A 22,045-nucleotide genomic window follows, 5' to 3' on the forward strand; every position below is an offset into this window, starting at 1 on the left:
CTCTACGGACGGAAGTAGGGTCTGTTCTCTCAAACTCAGAAGGTGCTGAACCAGCCAGTCTAGCTAGCCAGCCTGCCCAAGGAATCCCATGTCACTGCCTCTTGAGTGCTGGGATCACAGGCTGGCACACTCTCCTGACGTTGACTCCAGTGCTGGGGATCCAAACTCAAGTCCTCCTGCCCCAAGACAAGTACTTCAGCTCCTGAGCCGTCTCTCCAGCTTCCCGCCTCTCCAGCACCAGGATTGCAGGTGGGCTGTGGCACATGTCTGGCATTTACATGGGTGCTGGGGATTCAAACACTGGTTCTCATGCTTACACAGCAAGAGTTTCAACCATTGGGATATCTCCCCCACTCCTGCTTATGGCTTTAGAATGGTTTAGACCATGGTGGTTTGACCCCACACGTTTGGTCAGAACATCATGGTAAGCCGGCCACTGCGACCCAGAGAAACTCCTTCATCTCATAGCCTGGAAGCTGACGCAGACAGGACTAGGGACAAGATATCCTCAAAGGCCTCATCCCTGGGACTTGTTTCTTCCAGCAAGTTTTCATCTCCTAAAGATTCCAGACCCTCCAAAATAAAGTTGGGGGACAATCATGTAACATATGAACCGTGAGTGACCTTTCATGTTCAAATCACAACAAAGCGCGTTATGGAAGATCATCACTGGTATCCCCTTTGGAGAGACAGAGCATTACTGCGTTGTCAAAGCACCCATGTTTCCCATCACACTGGCTTCGGATTGGAAGAGAGCTGAGGGCTGGACTCAGGGCAGGCAATCAGAGATGGGGTGGCCAGCTACGGGATGCGGAATCCACATGTGACAACTTTGCCAGGAGTTGAGTTGTCCAGATTAGAGAATTCAAATCTATTTCCATTTGTGAATAAAATAGCATTTATTGTTGTCAGTGTCATTATACAGGTTGCACCTACTGAAAGTTCTTACAGTGTAACTCTGTCCCAAGCACTGTTGGGATCACGTCACACAGATGAATCTGCCCATCCAATCCATGAAACAAGAACCCAGGAAGATGGGTGGCTTCTTCCCATTTTGAGGAAGAGGGATTTGAGGACCAGAGAGGTGACTATATTGGCCCAAAAAAGCAAATTGGCCAAAGTAACAAAGCTGGGATTTTGGCGGAAGCAGCCTGGCCCAAGCCATAGGCTTTACTGACACCCACCTCAACTCTCACCACAAAGGGGAGGCATCTTGTCACCTACAGATGATGATTTCCCTGTCTGTGGGCGGTGACCTGGAAACAGGATCTGTGGAAGGAGGCTCGGGAAAGTGTGAATGAACAAAGTAAGCATCAGAGGCTGGATTTGCACTGGCTTCCCAACAGTCCAGTTTATTTTTTATTTTGTGTTCATTCATTTGTGGATGCGTGTATACATTGCATGCAGGTTCATATGTGTGTGGACACACACCCACCTGTGTGTGCACGCATGCAGAGGCCAGAAGTCGATGTCTGTGTCTTCCCCAATCTCTCTCCACCTTATTATTTTTAAGTTTTAAAAATTAAATTTTGGGCTGGAGGGATGGCTTAGCGGTTAAGTGCTTGCCTGTGAAGCCTAAGGGCCCAGGTTCGAGGCTCAATTCCCTAGGACCCATGTTAGCCAGATGCATGAAGGGGCACATGCGTCTGGAGTTCATTTGCAGTGGCTGGAAGCCCTGGCATGCCCATTCTATCTCTCTGCCTCTTTCTCTGTCACTCTCAAATAAATAAACAAGAAAAAAATTAAAATACATATATATATATATATATATATATAGATATATAATTTATTTATTTGAGAGAGAGAAATGAAGACACACACACACACACACACACACAGAGAGGGGGGGGAGAGAGAGAGAGAGAGAGAGAGAGAGAGAGAGAGAGAGAGAGAGCGCTAGGGCATCCAGCCACCGCAAACAAACTCCAGATGCATGCACCCACTTGTGCATCTGGCTTACAGGCTTACATGGGTACTGGAGAATAGAACCGGGATCCTTTGGCTTTGCAGGCAAATGCCTTAACCACTAAGCCATCTCTACAGTTCCATTTTTAAACTTTTTTATAGGCAACTTCCATGCTCACAGAAAATAAACCATGATAACTCCCTCCCCTCCCCTACTTTCCCCTTCACAACTCCACTCTCCATCACATCCCCTCCCTATGTCCATTAGTTTCTTTTATTTTGATATCATTGTCTTTTCCTCCTATTATGAGGGTCTTGTGAAGGTATTGCTAGACACTGTGAGGTCATGGATATCGAGGCCAATTTCTGTCTGGACAGTTGCATTGTAAGGAGTGGTACCCTTTCTTTGGCTCTGACATTCTTTCCGTCACCTCTTCCACGATGGGCCCTGAGCTGTGGAGGGTGTGATGGAGATGTTTCAGTGCTGAACACTCCTCCATCACTTCTTCCCAGCATTATGTTGCCTTTTGGGTCATCCTAGTGGTCACCACCCGCCATCTGTCTGTCTCTTATTTTGATGTCATGAAAAGTGAGGGTAATATTAATATATGGATATGAATGTTAAATGAAGGGCTTACAGAACAGTTTGGAGAGTATAATATGTGGATTTAGCCAGACCAGAGCGTACATTGCACTCATAAGGTTCATGACCTCCCCACCACAGGCTTCTGATTAGGTTTTCAGTACCAGGCATGTGTTCCCTCTTGTAGAGTGGGCCTCCAGTCCAATTAGAGAGCAGTTGATTTCCCCCAGAGCAGACATGCCACTATTGCACCTGTTCAGTCATTTGGCCTGTCTGGCCAAACTTGAGGCTGCCAGTGTCTACTGTTCTTACCATTGATGACTTCTGTCTCCCATGGAGCTGCATGCAATGCAGCTTTTTACAGCTTTCTGTCAGTTGGTCTACAAGGAGAAGGTTTCCAGCTTGGCCCCATCTTGATTTCTCAGTGACTTTGCTGCCCAGGGATATGGAATCTTCAGCAATAGGGCCTTGCTATCTCTTTCTCATGGGAAACCAAGGGCCTTGGCAATAGCCTGTAATGTGTTAGAGGCAACAGGGATCTCCCTGGCCAACAACTCACTGAAAGGTATCCCATCTCTGGCTCTGAAACCTTTCTGGTATCAATCTATGGCTTCTGGGTGTATCATTATCCAAAAAAGCAGACTTTCATATGCCCACCTTATTATTATTATTATTTTTTTTTTGAGAGAGTCTCTTGCTGAACCTGGGGCTCACTGATTCTAGCTACCAAGCCCTGGGGATTCTCCTGTCCCCACCTCCTCAGTGCCGGGCCTACAGGTCCACCATCATGCCCAGCCTTTACATGGATGCTGGGGATCCAAACTCAGGCCCTCATGCTTTTGAGGTAAGCATTTTATCTACGGAGACATCTCCTCAGTCCGCAAATTTTTTTTTTTTTTTGTCAACTCAAGACTTACTAGCATCTTTGAGTCCTCCTTGAAGGAGGCAATGGGCATGTCTATTCCCTAAAACGCCACTTCTGGAAGGGCTGGGTCACCCCTGGGTCACTCTGCTTCACCACCATTTCTAGATTAGCATTGGGAACATAAGTGACTTTCCTTTTAAGAGGTCCTCAGAGAAAATAAACTTGAGATTCCATTAAGATAGCAATTGAGTAAGAAATTGGGGCAGTCTGGCTGAGCAGGTTTTGGGTTCAGGGTGTTTTTTTTTTTATTTTTATTTTAGAAGCACTTGTTTTAAAATAAGATTAAATTGAATGTGGTGACACATATCTGCAATCCCAGAACTAGGGGGATGGAAACAGGAGGATCAGGCATTCAAGGTCATCCTCAGCTACATAGTGAGTTAAAGTCAGCCAGTGCTACGTGAGACCCTGTCTCAAAAGATAAGAATAAGAATAAATGAACAAATAAAATTCAGTGAGATTAATATCCAAGAGTTGGGGAGATACCTCAGTGTGGTGAAGTAATTGCCTTGTAAGTATGAGGACCTGAGTGAAGTCCCCAGAATTTGTTAAAAAGAAAACAACATGCTCCCCCCAGACACAAAATGGCCTGGATGTCCATGACCTCCCAGTGCCTGACATCATAAGAGGAGGTAAAGATCATGACATCAAAATAAGAGAGAGCCTGAGATGGGGAGGGGATATGATGGAGGATGGAATTTCAAAGGGGAAAGTGGGGGGGGCAGAGGGTATTACCATGGGATATTTTTTATAATCATGGAAGTTGTTAATAAAAATTTGAAAAAACCCCCCCAAAAACAAGAAATTCAGGTGTGGTGATGTGCCTGTATTCTCAGCACTGGTGAGGTGGGTACAGGAGAAACCCTGGAGACCAGCTAATTTAGCCTAATTGGTGAGCTCCAGACAAATGAGAGACCCCATCTCTTTAAAGGAAGATGATGTTGTTCCCAAGGACAACATCCTCTACAGGTATATGCACACAAGCTCATGTGCACTTACTTGCACACACATATACAACTGTACACATGTACACACACACACCACAAATTAACACCTGTCTGGTCATCCTCACACTGCAAGCAAGCCATCTCTCTGAAAGCCACATAAGTCTGGTGGTGATATGATTTGGGAGTTCACTCAAAAGATGGGATTTAGCAAGACTGTCTCAAAAAGAAGAGAGGAATAAAGAGAAAGAGAGAAAGGGGTTTAAAAAGAGCTGCATATAAACTAGTGACTGGAAAAATGTGATTTTAAATAGCCATTATTGAGCCAGGCATGGAAGCACAAGTCTGCTGACCCAGCTGCTTGAGAGGCAGGAGGATCATGAGGTCAAGGCCAGACTAGGATACAGTGTAAGTTCAAGGCCAGCCTGGACAATTTAGTGAGGCTGTATCTCAAAATTCCAGGTCAGCCTGAGCTACAGTGAGACCATACCTCGGGGGGGGGGGGGGAATCTGGAGAGATGGCTTAGCAGTTAAGATGCTTGCTTGTGAAGCCTAAGGACTCATGTTCGATTTTCCAGATCCCACGTAAGCCAGACACATGCGGCGATGAAAGCACACAAGGTTGCATGTGTGCACAAGGTGGTTCATGTGCCTGGAATATGACTCCAGTGGCTGGAGGCCCTGGCATGCTAATTCTTGTGAGTGCCGCTTTCTTGTTGTCTCACTTTTTTTTTTTAAAGCCAGTCTGTTGGGCTTCTCCAAGCCACCCCCCCCAAAAAAAAACAAAAGTAAGAAGAGAGTTGGGGATGTAGTTCATTAGTAAAGTAGCTGCCTAGAATCCCCCAGTGAGGGCCTGGGGGCATGGCTCAGTGGTAGAGCTCTTGCCTAGAATCCCCCAGTGAGGGGCTGGGGATGTGACTCAGTGGTAGAGCTCCTGACTAGAATCCCCCAGTGAGGGGCTGGGGGTGTGGCTCAGTGGTAGAGCTCCTGCCTAGAATCCCCCAGTGAGGTGCTGGGGCGTGGTTCAGTGGTAGAGCTCCTGCCTAGAATCCCCCAGTGAGGGGCTGGGGTGTGGCTCAGTGGTAGAGCACCTGCCTAGAATCCCTCAGTGAGGGGCTGGGGATGTGGCTCAGTGGTAGAGCTCCTGCCTAGAATCCCCCAGTGAGGGGCTGGGGTGTGGCTCAGTGGTAGAGCACCTGCCTAGAATCCCCCAGTGAGGGGCTGGGGTGTGGCTCAGTGGTAGAGCTCCTGCCTAGAATCCCCCAGTGAGGGGCTGGGGTGTGGCTCAGTGGTAGAGCTCCTGCCTAGAATCCCCCAGTGAGGGGTGGGGACATGGCTCAGTGGTAGAACTCATGCCTAGAATCCCCCAGTGAGGGACTGGGGGCGTGGCTCAGTGGTAGAGCTCCTGCCTAGAGTCCCCCATTGAGGGGCTGGGGTATGGCTCAGTGGTAGAACTCATGCCTAGAATCCCCCAGTGAGGGACTGGGGGCGTGGCTCAGTGGTAGAGCTCCTGCCTAGAGTCCCCCATTGAGGGGCTGGGGTATGGCTCAGTGGTAGAACTCATGCCTAGAATCCCCCAGTGAGGGACTGGGGGCGTGGCTCAGTGGTAGAGCTCCTGCCTAGAGTCCCCCATTGAGGGGCTGGGGCGTGGTTCAGTGGTAGAGCTCCTGCCTAGAATCCCCCACCTGGTTCAGTGGTAGAGCTCCTGCCTAGAATCCCCCAGTGCGGGGCTGGGATGTTTCTCAGTGGTATAGCAGGTGCCTAGAATTCCCCAGTGAGGGACTAGGGGTGTGGCTTAGCCTTGGATTCAATCCTTACTCAGTACTGTAAACATGAAAGGAGGGAGGGAAGTAATAGAAAAAAAAGAAAGATAATAGGCTTGATTTTACACAAGAGAAAAGTGGAAGTCCTGGAGGTGAGATGACTGGCTTGTAGACTTCAAGGGCAGCAGGTGGTGGGGACGCAGCCTGATTGTGCATGGAGTAGCAGTTAGAGTGGGAAATTACTCACGGGGATAGTGAACATCGTCATGATGCACTGGTGGCTGTAGGTGGGGGAACCGGGAGGTGACATTCCCATCAGGAACAACACCCTATGGGGACTGTGTATGCACCAGGCTTTGGTGACTGTGGGCTATTGTGGGGACTGCTAATGAGCAGGGGCCGAGAGGGTCATCATCAAAAGCAGTGTCCTCCCTCATGCTGGCTTTACCATGTTTGTATGCTGTGAGCAGAGGATGAGCTTGAGCTTCCCCAAACCCTCACAACTGCCAGCTCCTGTCTTAAATCAGCCCAGTGCATGTGTTCAGAAAACACGGCAGGGATTGGAAAGATGTGCCAGGAATGTTGCAGATCCCCTTAGCAGATACAGACAGGGGCTATGTGTGGAGGAGGCACATGCCTGTCACCCCAGGGTTCCAGAGATGGAGGCAGGAGGATCAGGAGTTCAAGCCACATAATATTTGAGGTTACCCTGGGTTATTTGTCCCAAATGAGTGAGGAGAGAGAGAAAGAGAGAGGGAGGTGGGGGGAGAAGAAGAAGAAGGAAAAGGAGGAGGAGGAAGAGAAGGAAGAAAAAAAGAAGAAAAGGAAGAAAGGAGAAAGAAAGAAGAAAGGAGGGAAGAGAGCGAGAACAAAGACAGAGCTGGGAGATTGTTGAGTGGGTAAAGTGCTTGCTGCTGAGGCATGGAGATTGCCAGCACTCATGCAAAACAAACAAACAAACAAACAATCAAACAAAACCCAGTAACAACAACAAAACAAACAAACAAACAAACAAAACAAAGCCAGGAATGCTGTGACCACTTGTAATCCTAGTTCTGCGGAGGTGGAGAGGGGTCAATCCCTGGGCTTCCTGGATAGCTTGCCTAGCTGTGTTGATGAGCTCTAGGTTTTGCTAGAGACCTTGTCGCAAGAAAATAAGTTGAGAGTGACTAAAAAAGACACCTGATGTCAGTATTTGGTCTATATACACATACACACATGCACATACATGTACATGTGCATGCCCATGTAACCGCACACATATAATCATATACCACATATGTGCAAAAGAAAGGAAGGAAGGCTGCATGCATGAACGAACAAGAGAGAAAGAAAGAAAGATAGAAACAAAGAAGAAAAAAATTAACAGGGAGCTCTAGCTCTCTTTACAGGTTCATAATCTAGTCTAATCTTTGCCTGGCTGGGCCACCTTGGGCAAACTTCTTAACCTCTCTGAGCCTCACTTTCAGCAACCATAAAACGGCGACAAGAAAGGTGCCTGTTCACAGAATTAGGGTGAAGATGACATAAGATGATGTTTGGGATGTGTACGCCATGGAACAATAATGTTTAATCATTAGCTTTATTATTGGAACGTTTTCAGTTAGCTTGTCATGAAGGAGCAGGCTGATTCGGGGGCCCTTTACTCTGCACACAGTGGTCCCAGATCCACTCCCAACCTCTCAGAAAGCAAATGAAGAGCTGACACATGTCACAGGAAATCAGCTCATCCCGTTACCCTTGGCCTTGCCCAGCACTCCTTGCCCCCAGGCCCCCTCCAGTACACCCTTGACTTTTCTCTCCGGGCCATCTCAATTCTACCACAGTCTAGGGACAGAGCTACATTCCGAGCCATGGCACTGGCCTCTTTTTTTCCTTTTTGATGAGAAATGTTCCTCCATTGCCCTCCTGCACCATCTTCTCATTCCTTGTCAATTTCTTAGGAATGAAATCACCTAAGATATAAATAACATGTGCTAAATAAAGCTCCTCTATACCACGGCATAAGACATATCTGTGTACGTATGTGAGTGTCAGCCCAAGTAAAGGAACCACCAGTGGAAGTAATTTTCATGTAATTAGTTATTCCTGTATCCATGGGAAGAGACAGGTACTCTCCCGTGTGTCTGCCCCATGAACTTCCAAAGAAGGCTACAATTCTCTCTCACCAAGTGATTGGTGCCTAGCAATGGCTTTTGTTCCTGTTATAGTCTCCTCACTTGGAACCTTTATTTCTCAATTGCTGCAAATGGAAAAAATAAAAATAAAAATAGAGGAACCGGAATCAAAGACACTCTGAGTACAGGAGCCATGCTGTGTGCTAATTAAACCACGGGAATACAGAAGCTTGTAAGGGAGGGGAGCTTGGGGAAGGCATTGGGGTTGTTTGGCGGTATATGGAAAGTCTGATTTAGCAAGAGTTCTCTCTGTATTGTGGAGGTCAAAGCCCTCTCGGGTTAAAATTTCTGGGTAAAAATAAACAACAACAACAACAAAATGGTGGAGAAAACAAAAGGTGGAGAGATAGTAGAATAAAGGAGAGAATGGCCAGGTGAAATTTGTTGAACCAAATTGTCCACATAAGAAGGTTGGACACGTTGGAAGGTCCGGGAGACAACTCAGAGGGTAAACTGCTTGCTACACAAGCACGAGGTCCTGAGTGTGTGTCCCCAGGGCCCAGTAAATGCCAGGTGGACATGGTGACCCGTCTGTAATCTCAGGACTCAGCAGGCAATGGACAGGGCCCCAGGGCAGGCTGGCTGGCTCAAGTAGTTCAGTGAGCTTGGGGTTCAAGTGAGGCACCATGCCTCAGTAAATAAGGCTGACAGTGATTGAGGAAGACACCCAACACCAATCTCTGGCCTCCACACACGTGTACATGCATACACACATACCACACACATGCAAATGAAATAAGAGAGAGAGAGAGAGAAAAAAAAATTGGAGGTCTCTAGTGGGAGATAGCTTCTTGGTCTGCTAAAGCCATGCAAGGCACATTAAAACAGAAATGGTGCCCATCTGCAGGACTGGAAGCCTGTGGCCACGGGCCAGGTCAAGAACATGTTTCCCGCAGAATAAGCTGGGTGTGGTGCCACAGTCCTGGAATTTCAGCGTGCTGGAAGCTGAGACCGGGGAGCTTCAGTCTAGCCTGGATGAGGTAGAGATTTGCCATCTCAAAAAACAAAACAAAACAAACAAACAAACAAAAAAAACACAGGGCTGGAGAGATGGCTTAGTGGTTAAGCGCTTGCCTGTGAAGCCTAAGGACCTGGATTCGAGGCTCGGTTCCCCAGCACCCATGTTAGCCAGATGCACAAGGGGGCGCATGTGTCTGGAGTACATTTGCAGTGGCTGAAGGCCTCCTGGCCCGCCCATTCTCTCTCTCTCTCTGCCTCTTTCTCTCTTTGTCTGTCACTCTCAAATAAATAAATAAAAATAAAAAATAAATTAAATAAACACAGTAACCGGGCATGGTGGTGCATGCCTTTAACCCAGCACTCGGGAGGCAGAGGTAGGAGGATTGCCGTAAGTTTGAGGCCATCCTGAGACTCCATAGTGAATTGCAGGTCAGCCTGGGCTAGAGTGAGACCCTACCTCGAAAAACCAAAAACAACAAAACAACAGAAAAACGACAACAAAAACAAAAAGACACAACCCTTCCGACAGATAGATGGGTGCAAATTATTGTACTGAATTAAGAAAAGCAAAATAGTATAATGTACAAACAATCAACCAAAAAGCAACCATGCAATCTTTTTAAAATACATATATTTTATTTTTTTATTTATTTGAGAGAGAGAGAGAGAATGGGTGCCCCAGGGCCTCCAGCCACTGCAAACAACTCCAGACACGTGCACCACCTTGTGCATCTGGCTTACGTGGGTCCTGGGCAATCAAACCTGGGTCCTTTGGCTTTACAGGCAAGTGCCTTAATCACTAAGCCACCTCTCTAGCCCAACCTTATAATCTTAATATTTCTGAGTTATTTGTTTTAACTGTGTATTCATAAATAATCCATAATCATTTCTAAAATTCAACTTGATATTTTAAAGTTGATTTTTAACCCAATGATATTTATAGTCATGCCCGATAGATTCAAATTTAATTTTGTCATCTTATTTTGGATTTTTTATTTACCATGTTTCTATGCCCTGATGATGTCTTCTTTATCACCTCCTCTTTCTTCTCCTAGTTCAGAAGTGATAGTTTATCCATCAGTGCCTGAAAGACTCCAGTTACAGGGTGTCTGTTCCGCCCTCAAGGAAGGAAAGAAATAATAAATTCTGCTCCTTCTGTTCTGGTTTTCATGGTTTTACCTTCAGAATTCACAGCTATTGGTTCTTTTGGTTTTTTTTTAGTCAGCAGTTGGCTGGGATGATGGCCCAGTGGTTAAAGGTGCTTCTTCTGCAAAGCTTTCTGTCCCGGGTTCAACTCCCCAGCACCCACATACAATTGGATGCACAAAGTGATACGTGTATCTGGAGTTCATTTGCAGTGGCAAGAGGCCCTCCTGGGCTCTTACACACACACACACACACACACACACACGGTTTCTCAATCTGCCCACAAATACATGAGTGATTTAAGTCAACAATCAAGACTTGTTACCATATTTAATGATGTCTTTATCATAAATGTTTCCTACGTCCCATTCTTCACAAGTTCATTCTTTTCTTGCTGCCGCCGTGAGTCCTGTGGTGGTTCTCTTATGAGAGGGACGTCTGTGCACATTACTTTCTGTAGTATTCCTTTTCCTTCTTTCTTTCTTTTTTCTTCTTTTTTTTTTTTTTTTTTTTTTGGAGAATATCCTTTCCTGTTCTCACTCTCCAATGACAGCTTATCTGGGTGTAGAACTCTAGACTAACAACTGTTTCCCTCAGCTGTTTTCTATTTCCCGGCATTTACCATTACTGATGTGATGTCTGCCTGGCTGTCATGGCTTTATGAGTAATCAATGTCTTCTTCCTGGCAGCTCTGAACCTCTTTCCTGTTTAAGATTCTGCAGTTTCGCTAACATCGTTGGTGTGGATTTATTTGTATTTATCCTACTGGGCACAAAATGTAGAACTTATGACTAAACATGCAGTGTTTCCATGGAAAGTAAATGTGAGCAAATCAACATTCTTTTGCTTCTGTAAGATGACTCAACATCATGGAGATGTGGATTTAATACAGTCCAGAAAATACCTTCATTTGCTGGATCAAGACAAGTCTATTTGATTATTCAAATCGAATTATAAACATGGAGGGTTGGGGAGATGGCTCAGCAGTGTAGGTGCTTGTCTATAAAGCCTAACAACCTGGGTTCGATTCCCCAGTACGCATGTAAAGCCAGATGCACAAGGTGGGATATGCATATAGAATTCATTTGCAGTGGCTAGAGGCCCTGGCAACTCAGTCTCTCCTTCTCTTTCTCTTTGTCTCTCCTTGTGTAGTGGTTATTGAACAAATTCTTATCTATTATATTAACTAAGGATAGAAATCAGAAAATTTTATCTTGGGCTGAAGCAATGGTTCAGTGTGTAAATTGCTTGCCTCACAAGCATGAGAGCCCAGGTTCAGACCCCGAGCCCTCACGTGAGTATGTGCTCAGTGAGTGTGATGGTGCACCATCGTCCCAGAGCTCAGGAGACAGAGGCAGGAGATCGCTGGGGCTTGCTGGCCAACTAGTCTAGCTGGGTAAATGAGCTCTGGTTCAGTGAGAGACCCTGCCTCGGAGAGGGAGGTGGACAGTGATCTTGAAGACATGCAACATCAACCTCTGGCCTCCGTGCACATACATGCACACATGTACCACACCACACATACACAGGCAAAAATGAGAGTATTTTATTTGATCTTTACTTATTCCTTCTTGAATGCTCATGCTTTTCTATGCAGATCCAAGTGGATGGTCTCCATTACATTCTTTCTCTCTGAAGACATTTCCTACGGGATAGTCTCTTACTAGTTTTTCGCTGAATTTTTCACTTTTTTTGTTTCTGTTTTTTGAGGTAGGGTCTCACTTTAGCTCAGGCTGACCTGGAATTCTCTATGTACTCTCAGGGTGGCCTTGAACTCAAGGTGATCCTCCTACCTCTGCCTCCCGAGTGCTGGCGTTAAAGGGGTGCTCCACCACGCCTGGCTGAATTCTTCACTTTTAAAGGATAATTTGCATGATATAGAAATCTACATTGGTGGGTTAGACATTTTTTCTTTTAACACTTTAAGTGTTTCATTCCACTTCCTTTTGGCTCCCATGGTTTCTGAAGAGAAGTCAGACATGATTTGTGCTCCTGTGCTGGTAAGATGTTTTCTTTGAGATGCTCTTTGTCTTTGAGTTTCTAAGGCTTGATAGACTATGCCTAGGTGTTCCTTTTGATTCTCTAGCTTCTTTGATGATATCTAAGGTTCCTGAGAATATGCTGATTGTCAGTCATTAATTTTGGAAAATGCTCAAGCCTTAGAACTTGAATTATTTATTTTTCTTTCTCTGCTTCTTCTGGTATTTTCATCACACATACATAATGCCTTTGGTCCTTCTCTCACTGTTCTTGCACAGCCAACTCCTGTTTTTTTTTGTTGTTGTTGTTGTTTTTCTTTTTCAAGGTAGAATCTTGCTCTCGCCCAGGCTGGCCTTGAACTAGCTGCACTGTCCTCCCACCTCTGCCTCCTGAGCGCTGGGTCAGAATGCCTGGCTTCTTTTGTTGTTGTTTCTCCTTTGCACTTCAGTTTGGCAAATTGCTTTTCATAATTTTCAAGTTCATCGGATATTTCTATAGCCACAGTCGATCTACTGACGCACTATTCAAAACACCCTTCATTGCTGTTGCGATGTTTTTGACACAAACATTTACTTTTCATCTTTTTTTGTTTGTTTGTTTGTTTTTCCACGTAGGTTCTTGCTCTAGCTCAGGCTGACCTGGAATTCACTATGTTGTCTCAGGGTGACCTCGAGCTCAGGGCAATCCTCCTACCTCTGCCTCCCAGTGCTGGGATTAAAGGTGTGCGCCACCACGCCCGGCATCATCTTTTTTTTTTTTTTTTTTTTTAATCTCTGCTTACATCATCCATATGTTTCAACCTGGTGTCCCATTTTTCCCATCAGATTTCTTTACATATTAATTTTAGGACTTCACTGAGCCAACGTGATGATTTCAACATCTGGACTCTACTGAAGACTGGTTGGGGTATTTGTTTTGTCACTTCAGATGGATTTTTTTTTTTTTTCCTTTGCCTCTTAGCATGCCTACAATGTTTGGTTGAAAGTTGGACATGTTGTATCAGGTAGTAGGAAGAGAGGCAAACAGGCTTTTCGCATGAGGTTTTATGTTTATCTGTCTGGGCATCAAGCTGTGTTGAATGTTTGCTGGAGCTGTCAGAAGCTTCCATTTCTTCCAGTTTTCTTCTCCTCCACTGTCTTTGTGTTTCCCTGGAAACTTTCCTTTAGAGAATGTATGTCTTATGACACTCTCAGCTGCAATCCACGAATACCCTGGAGTCCTATCTGGTAGTGAGATACTGAGGAGGGGGAGACTGTAATCTTATGATCAACCTCAGTTTCTTTTTAACATTTATTTAATTTTATTTGAGAGAGAGAAGCAGATAGGGACAGACAGGCACACCAGGGCCTTCAGGTGCTGCAAATGAACTCCGGACGTATGCGCCACCATGTGCATCTGGCTTATGTGGGTCTTGAGGAATTGAATCTGGGTCCTTTGGCTTTGCAGGCAAGTGCCTTAACTGCTGAGCCATCTCTCTAGCCCAGTTTTTTTTTTTTTTTTTAAAGCCCAAATCCCTGTTCTGTGATTTTCAGATTTTTTTTTTAACTTGGTTTTTCTTCCCCTCTCCTTGTGTGTGAGAGGGATGGCAGATAGGGATTCACTTATCTCATTGGCCCTGAGAGGTTTTAGAAGTTTCCCCACACAGTAGGACTTGGAGAGCATGATGTGGGTGTATTTCAAAGTGATTCCTTTCTGCTTCCCTGGGGGTTTTTGTCAGCCTGGTGAAACTCCTGACAGAAGTGTGGGAACTCCTAAGACTGGGCCCCCAGGAGTTTGAACTCATGTTCAGCCTTCGCCAAACAACTGCATCTTCAGTGTTTCTACCTGTTACTGACCCTCGTGGCTTTTGCTCTCCCAAGGCTGAATGTATGTATTCACCAAGTTTCTAGGCAGTGTTCTTCCCTATGAGCTCAATTTTGTAATGGATCTAAGAAGAGTTGTTGATTTTCTGTTTGGTCAACTATTTTTTTTTTTTTTTGAGAGGATGGGAGAGAAACATCCATAATCCTTATCTATTGGAGCTGAAACTGCATGTCTGTTTCCTTATTTTAATTTCTTTTTAAAAAATATATTTTTATTTATTTATTTGAGAGAGAGAAAGAGGGAGAGAGAAAAAGAGAGAGAGAATGGGCATGCCAGGGCCTCCAGCCACTGCAAACAAACTCCAGACGCATGCGCCCTCTTGTGCATCTGGCTTACATGGGTCCTGGAGAGTTGAATCGGGATCCTTTGGCTTTTCAGGCAAACGCCTTAACTGCTAAACCATCTCTCCAGCCCCGTTATTTTAATTTCTGTGTTCTTGTGATTACTTGACACTTTATTCATGGCATTTTGATTTACATATGCTGCTTTTGAACATATACTTGTGGATTTGTTATTATATATACCTAGGATTTCACGGTCAATCTGTATTGGTATGTCAGCGGAGCAAACAAATGCACAAAATTTATTTCTCTTCGTGTCCCTTTACTCTGTTCCATTTTAGATATAATTGTTTACTCATACTTTGTAATGCACATTGGAGCTGTGGAGATGGCTCAGTTGGTAATGTGCTTGTGCAAGCATGAGGACCTGAGTTCGGTCCCCAGCACCCACGTAAAATGCTGGGCATGGTGGCGTCTGTCTGCAATCCCAGCACTAGGATGTGGAGCTGGGAGCATCCCTGGGGCTCATTGGCCATCCAGTCTACTCTAGTTGTTGATCTCCAGCTCAGTGAGAGGTGCTGTGTCAAAAAGAGGTGGATGATGTCCCCGAGGAAAGACACCCAAGTTGTCTTTTGGCCTCCACATGCACGTGCCCATACACATATGAACATGCGTATGTACAAATTCACACAGCACATACCTAGATAAGAATCACATAGAGTAGCATTTTTTTTTTCTTCAACTATAGTTTAGTAAACTCAAGAGAAGAGTTGAGCCCATATGGTGATACATATGTGTAGTCCCAACACTTGGGAGACTGAGTCAGGAGGATCACAAGTCTGAGGCCAGCCTGGGCTATGCACTGAGAATGTGCCCCAACAATTACATGCCTAGCAGAAGAAATATCTACTGTGTTCTTTATGTTTTAAATATTTAGTTAATTAATTTATTTGAGAGAGAGAGAAGAGGTAGAGAGAGACTGGGTAAATCAGGGCTTCCAGCCTCTGCAAACGAACTCCAGACACACGCACCACCTTGTGCCTCTGGCTTATGTAAGTCCTGGGGAATTGAACCTGGGTTGTTCAGCATTGCAGGCAAGCGCCTTAACCACTAAGCGCCTTAACCATCTCTCCAGACCTATTGTATTCTTTTTTTTATAGCCATTTCCTTTCTGTGTGGAGAACTTCCATTAGGAAATCTTTCAGAACAAGTGTGCTGGTGACAAGTTCTGTTGGCTTCTCTTTATTCAAATATGTTAAGAGATGGGCAGGGTGTTTGTTGCAGTTTCCTTCTCCTTGCTGGGACAAACACCCAACCAAGAGCAACTTGTGGGAGGAAAGGGTGTGTTGCAGTCAGGTTCACATTGCTGGTAGAAATCACCCAACCAAGAGCAGCTTCTGGGAAAAAGAGATTTATTTTGGCTTACAGGCTTGAGGGGAAACTCCACGATGGCAGGGGAAAGCAATGGCATGAGCAGAGGGTGGACATCACCCCCTGGGCAACATTGGGTGGACAATAGCAACAGGAGGGTGTGCCAAACACTGGCAAGGGGACACTGGCTATAACACCCATAAGGCCGTCCCCAACAATACACTCCCTCTAGGAGGCGTTAATTCCCAAATCTCCATCAGCTGGGAACCTAGCATTCAGTTTATGGGGGACACCTGACTCAAACCACCACAGGGTGCATTCTGGGCTTTCAGTCTCAAAGGTGGCAGGGGAGGCATGGCATGAGCAGAGGGTGGGCATCTCTTCTTTGCCAACAGGGCTCCACTTCCCGAATTGCCATCAGCTGGGAACCAAGCATTCAAAACACACGAGTTTATGGGGGACTCTTAATTCAAACCACTACAGGGGGACACATGTGTAACCCCAGCTATTCAGGAGGCTGAAGTGGGGGGATTGCTTAAGCACAGGAGGCAGAGACCATCCTGGCAGCACAGCAAGACTCTGCCTCTAACAACAAAAAAAAAAAAGATGGCTTTTTAAAGTCTTGATTTCCCTTTCAGTCCTGGAAGACATTTTTCCCTGGAAGTAAAATTCTGGATTGACATTTTAAAATTTGTGCCACTTTCTTCTGACGGCATGGCTCCTGAGAGAAAACCTGCGAGCATATAAATTGTTTTCCCCTACATGTTACATGTGCGATCTCATTTTTTTTTTCACTGCCTCTTGACACTAAGAAGGAGGAGAAGGATAAGGAGAGAGAAGCGAGAGAATATGGACATTCCAGGGCCTCCTGCCAATGCAAATGAACTCTAGACACATATGACACTATGTGCATCTGGCTTTATGAGGGTACTGTGGAATTGAACACAGGCAAACAGGCTTTGCAAGCAAATGCCTTTAAGTGCTGATTTATCTCTCTAGCCCCCTCACTGCTTTTTAAATTGTTTTCAGTCTTTTTTTTCTAAATTAACGTGTCATAAATGTCACTATGATGTGGATTTATTTCACATTAACCTGTTTGGCATTTGCTCAACTGCTTCAGCTTCTCATCTTCCTTCTGGTTTTTTTTTTAATTTTTGATTGTTTATTTACTATTAATATTATTATTTTTTTTTTTGCAAGGTGGGGTCTCACTCTAGCCCAGGCTGACCTGGAATTCACTATGTAACCTCGAACTCATGGTGATCCTCCTACCTTGGCCTCCTAAGTGCTAGGATTAAAAGTGTGTGCCACCACATTCAGCTCTGCTCTTTCCTTCTTTTCCTTCCTTCCTTCCTTCCTTTCTTTTTTCTTTCTTCCAATCTCACTGTGTAGACCAGGCTGGCCTTGAATTCACAATCCTTCTGCCTTAGTCTGAAATTAGAGCTGTATGCCACCACACCTGGCTTTTTACCCAGCTGTTTTAGTTCATATATTTATTTTTTGCCAAAGTTGGAAACTTTAAAAAATAAATTTATGAGCAGGGCGTGGTGGCGCATGCCTTTAATCCCAGCACTCAGGAGGCAGAGGTAGGAGGAGCGCTGTGAGTTCGAGGCCACCCTGAGACTCCATAGTGTATTCCAGACCAACCTGGTCTACAGTGAGACACTACCTTGAAAAACCAAAAAAAAAAAAAAATCTTAAAAAATAAATTAATGTATTTATTTAATTTATATATTTGCAAGCAGAGAGAAATAGAGAGAGGAGAGAGAGAGACAGAGAGAGAATGAATGGATACACCAGGGCCTTCATTCACTCTAAATGAACTCCAGATGCATGGACCACTTTGTGCATATGGCTTTACATGGGTACTGGGGGATCGAACCTGGGTCATAGGTTTTGCAAATAAGCACCTTAACTGCTAATCCATCTTTTTAGGCCCTGGAAAATTTTTAGTTAATATTACTTTGTGTATTTTCTTAGCCCACCATTCTTCTCCCTTGAACTCAGATAACATGCTATTGGACCTTTTGTTATCGTGTGGCATATTCCCTAAGCTCTGTTCTTATTTATTTGATGTATTTCTGTTTTTCATATTGGAAAATTTCCAATTTTGTGTGTGTGTGTGAGAGACAAGGTCTCACTCTATAACCCAGGTTAGCCTGTAACTCACCCCGCCTTAGCCTCCCAAGTGCTGGGATTGATGCCACAGGTCACCAGGCCTGGCTTAACTCCTGCTCTTCTATCTTCGAGCTCACTGACATTTTATCTGCCTTCTCTTATAGCGTTTTTCAATTCTAAAATTGTTATGATTCTTGGTAATATTTTCTATTCCTGTGTGGAGGCATTCCATATTTTCATTCATTTAAAGCATGTTCATAATTCTCAGACACTTTAAAAATCTTTATCAGAGAATTTATTTTTGAGGTATTGGGAATCAATCGTGGGACATCGAGCAATGTAAGGCAAGTGCTGGGTCACCGAGCTACACTCCAAGCCCCTTGGTCAGACGACCCTCGTCCCTCATCCTGGGTTTGCCCCCTGTGTTCCTGGTGGTCTCTGCCTAGGTGCTTCCAGGTTCTTGGCACCTTGTTCCAAGAACCGGAAACGAGGCACACACAAAAGTTCAAAAGCAAGAAGGTTGAGTAAGAGCAAAACGAAAATGCAGGTTTCGGTTACGCTGCTACAAAAAAACATTGGGCTGCCCCAGCGAGAGTCCTCAAGGGCTCCACGTTGTTGCCTGGGCAGGAGCTGGATGGGCTGCTAAGGGCTGTGGTTTGGAAGGGTCTCTGCATTGATTGACAGGTTTGGGTGATGTAAGCTTTTCTCTACCGTGCAGTGCATGTACGTTCCCATGATGCATCTGATGCTAATCATATGTGTGCCTAATCACGCATAGGCACAAGATGGTAAATAGTTGTTTTTTTTTTTTTCCTAAGAATGCATCCAGGGAGTACAGTTTGCATTATTGCACACACATGCGTTCAAAACCAGTCACCAGCTAGCTGGTCTGCCAGCTTCTGGAAAATTCTTCTGTCTCTCTGTCTCCCATCTTACCATCAGCATGTTGGGTTTACAGAAGCCTGTCATGGCTTTCAAAACTTACATGGGGTCTGGAGATTCAACCTTGAGTATCAAGTTCTTTAACTAGTGAGCCATCACCCCATTCCTAAGATTTTTTTTAATTATGTATTTATTTATGAGAGAGAGAGAGAAAGGGCTCGCCAGGGCCTCCAGCCACTGCAAATGAACTCCAGATGTGTGTGCCACCTTGTACATCTGGCTTACGTAGGTTCTGGAGAGTCGAACCAGGATCCTTTGGCTTGGCAGGCAAATGCCTTAACTGCTAAGCTGTCTCTCCAGCCCCTAAGATATTTAAAAAAATTTTTTGTTTATTTTTATTTATTTATTTGAGAGTGACAGACAGAGAAAAAGGCAGAGAGAGAGAGAGAATGGGCACGCCAGGGCTTCCAGCCTCTGCAAAAGAACTCCAGATGCGTGCGCCCCCTTGTGCATCTGGCTAACGTGGGTCCTGGGGAATTGAGCCTCAAACCTGGGTCCTTCGGCTTCATAGGCAAGCGCTTAACTGCTAATCTATATCTCCAGCCCAAGATTTATTTATTTTATTTTATTTTTATTTATTTATTTATTTATTTTAAATATTTTTTGTTCATTTTTATTTATTTATTTGAGAGTGACACAGAGAGGGAGAGAAAGAGACAGATAGAGAGGGAATGGGTGCGCCAGGGCTTCCAGCCACTGCAGATGAACTCCAGTTGCATGCGCCCCCTTATGCATCTGGCTAACGTGAGTCCTGGGGAATTTAGCCTCAAACCTGGGTCCTTAGGCTTCATAGGCAAGCGCTTAACTGCTAATCCATATCTCCAGCCCAAGATTTATTTATTTTATTTTATTTTATTTTTATTTATTTATTTATTTATTTTAAATATTTTTTGTTCATTTTTATTTATTTATTTGAGAGTGACAGAGAGAGGGAGAGAAAGAGACAGATAGAGAGGGAATGGGTGTGCCAGGGCTTCCAGCCACTGCAAACGAACTCCAGATGTGTGCACCCCCTTGTGCATCTGGGTAACATGGTTCCTGGGGAATTGAGCCTCGAACTGGGGTCCTTAGGCTTCACAGGCAAGCGCTTAACCACTAAGCCATCTCTCCAGCCCTTATTTTTTTATTCTTTATTTTTATTTTTCAAGGTAGGGTCTCACTCTGGCCCAGGCTGACCTGGAATTCACTATGGAGTCTCAGGGTGGCCTCGAACTTGCAGCGATCCTCCTACCTCTGCCTCCCGAGTGCTGGGATTAAAGATGTGCACCACCACGCCCGGCTCAGATTTATTTTTTTAATGTGGATGTGCACGGGTGTGTGGTGTCTGTGGGGTGGGAGGCGTATGTGCACCACTGCGCATGTGTGGAGGTCTGAGGGCAGTCTTGGTATGTCTGTCTGTCTTCTCCTTCCACCCTGTTTGAACCAGCGCCTCCCTTCTTTCTTCCTCTGCACATGCCCCAGTCTAGCTGGTCCACACACTGCCAAGTTCTCCTGACTCCGTCTCCCGTCGTCATTTTGTGTCCACTTTCACGTGGGTGCTGGGCATTCACACTCAGGCTGGCAGCCTCACAAACAAGTGCTTTTTTTTTCTTTTGAAACTACTGAGTCACCTCTACAGACCCATGATATTGTTTTACTTTTTTAATTATAAAAGCATTTCTTTTCTCTTCATTCTTGTCTTCTTAGTGTTTGTTAATTACCTGGATCTTTATCCGTAGATTCATTTCTCTCCTTTATCTCTGAGGATTATAACTATACACACTGTTTTTTTTTTTTTTTAGATGCCTCCAATATTTGAACTTCTTTGGGAAAGATGAATCTCTGGATCATCTTCTATGGAATATGCTTTGGAATTTCAATTTGAAAACTCATCTTGAGTAGAAGCAATGTGTGTGTGTGTTTTGTGTGTGTGTGTGTGTGTGTCTTTCCTGGGCTAGCCCTTCTTTGACCAGTAGGCTGAAAATTGCCTCCATTTACCACACCAGGTTCCTGAGGGGCTGGGTCTCATAGAGACATGGGTAGGGTATGACCTGGCACCCGCTCAGCTCCATGTGTCTGCTGATTCCCACCACCTCAAGCAATTGCCGTGGACATGGCTGCAATGTTCTAGTTTCTATTCCCGGGGAAAAATATCCCCTCCCAGTCTACATTCAGTCTTGGTGTGAATGGAGGCAATTTTATATCCTCCATCCATATCTAGCATGATTTAACTCCTACAGAATTCACGTGCTTTTCCAAGGGCAACTAAGATTGTGTGTGTTGGCCATTATGGGGATTGAACCTAGAGCTTTAAGCATTCTAGCCATGCACTCTACCACTGAGGTATATCCTGAGTGCCTCCCTGGGGATTCTAAGCAGGGGCTCTACCACTGAGCCACGCTGCCCCTGGTACCTCATTGGGGAATTCTAGGCAGGTGCTCTACCATTGGGGTACAACCCAATCCCGCTACCATTGTGCCTCTCTCCCAGCATCTCACCTCCTGACTCTAGGCAGGTGTTCTATCACTCAGCCACCCCTCACTGGGGGGATTCTAGGTAGGTGCTCTACCACTGAGCCACACGCTACCCTGCCTCTCAATGACAGACCTGAAATTCACCATGTAGTCTCAGGGCGGCTTCGAACATGGCGATCCTCCTTATCGCTGCCTCCCAAGTGCTGGGATTAAAGGTGTATGCCATCATGCCCGGCCCCCAGTTCTCTTTTTCTTTTGAGACAAAAATCTCACTAACTTGCTCAGGCTGGCCTTGAACTTACTCTGTAGCCCAGACACGCCTTGAACTTAGAATCCCTCTGCTTAGCCTCTAAAATGCCTGCGCCACCAGAGCCGATTTACAATGTTTTTTTATGCTTCCTTCAGTGTATAAGCCTATGAGTATAATTCAGGAGGTGCAGAGGAGGAAGTGTGGTGAGGACTCACTCATGACACCATCTTTGTGGGAGGTGACCTCCCCCCTCATGGGTCTGAGACCCCCGAGCTACCTCAGGAAGCAAAGACTGCCTGGGCCTCTCGGTTACCGGACTCATTACCTGGCAGCCAGGCATTCTTGTGATAGCAGTATTACAACTCAATAATGACAGCACTCCTT

Source organism: Jaculus jaculus, chromosome 2 (assembly GCF_020740685.1).
Source record: "Jaculus jaculus isolate mJacJac1 chromosome 2, mJacJac1.mat.Y.cur, whole genome shotgun sequence".
Classification (NCBI taxonomy): Eukaryota; Metazoa; Chordata; class Mammalia; order Rodentia; family Dipodidae; genus Jaculus; species Jaculus jaculus.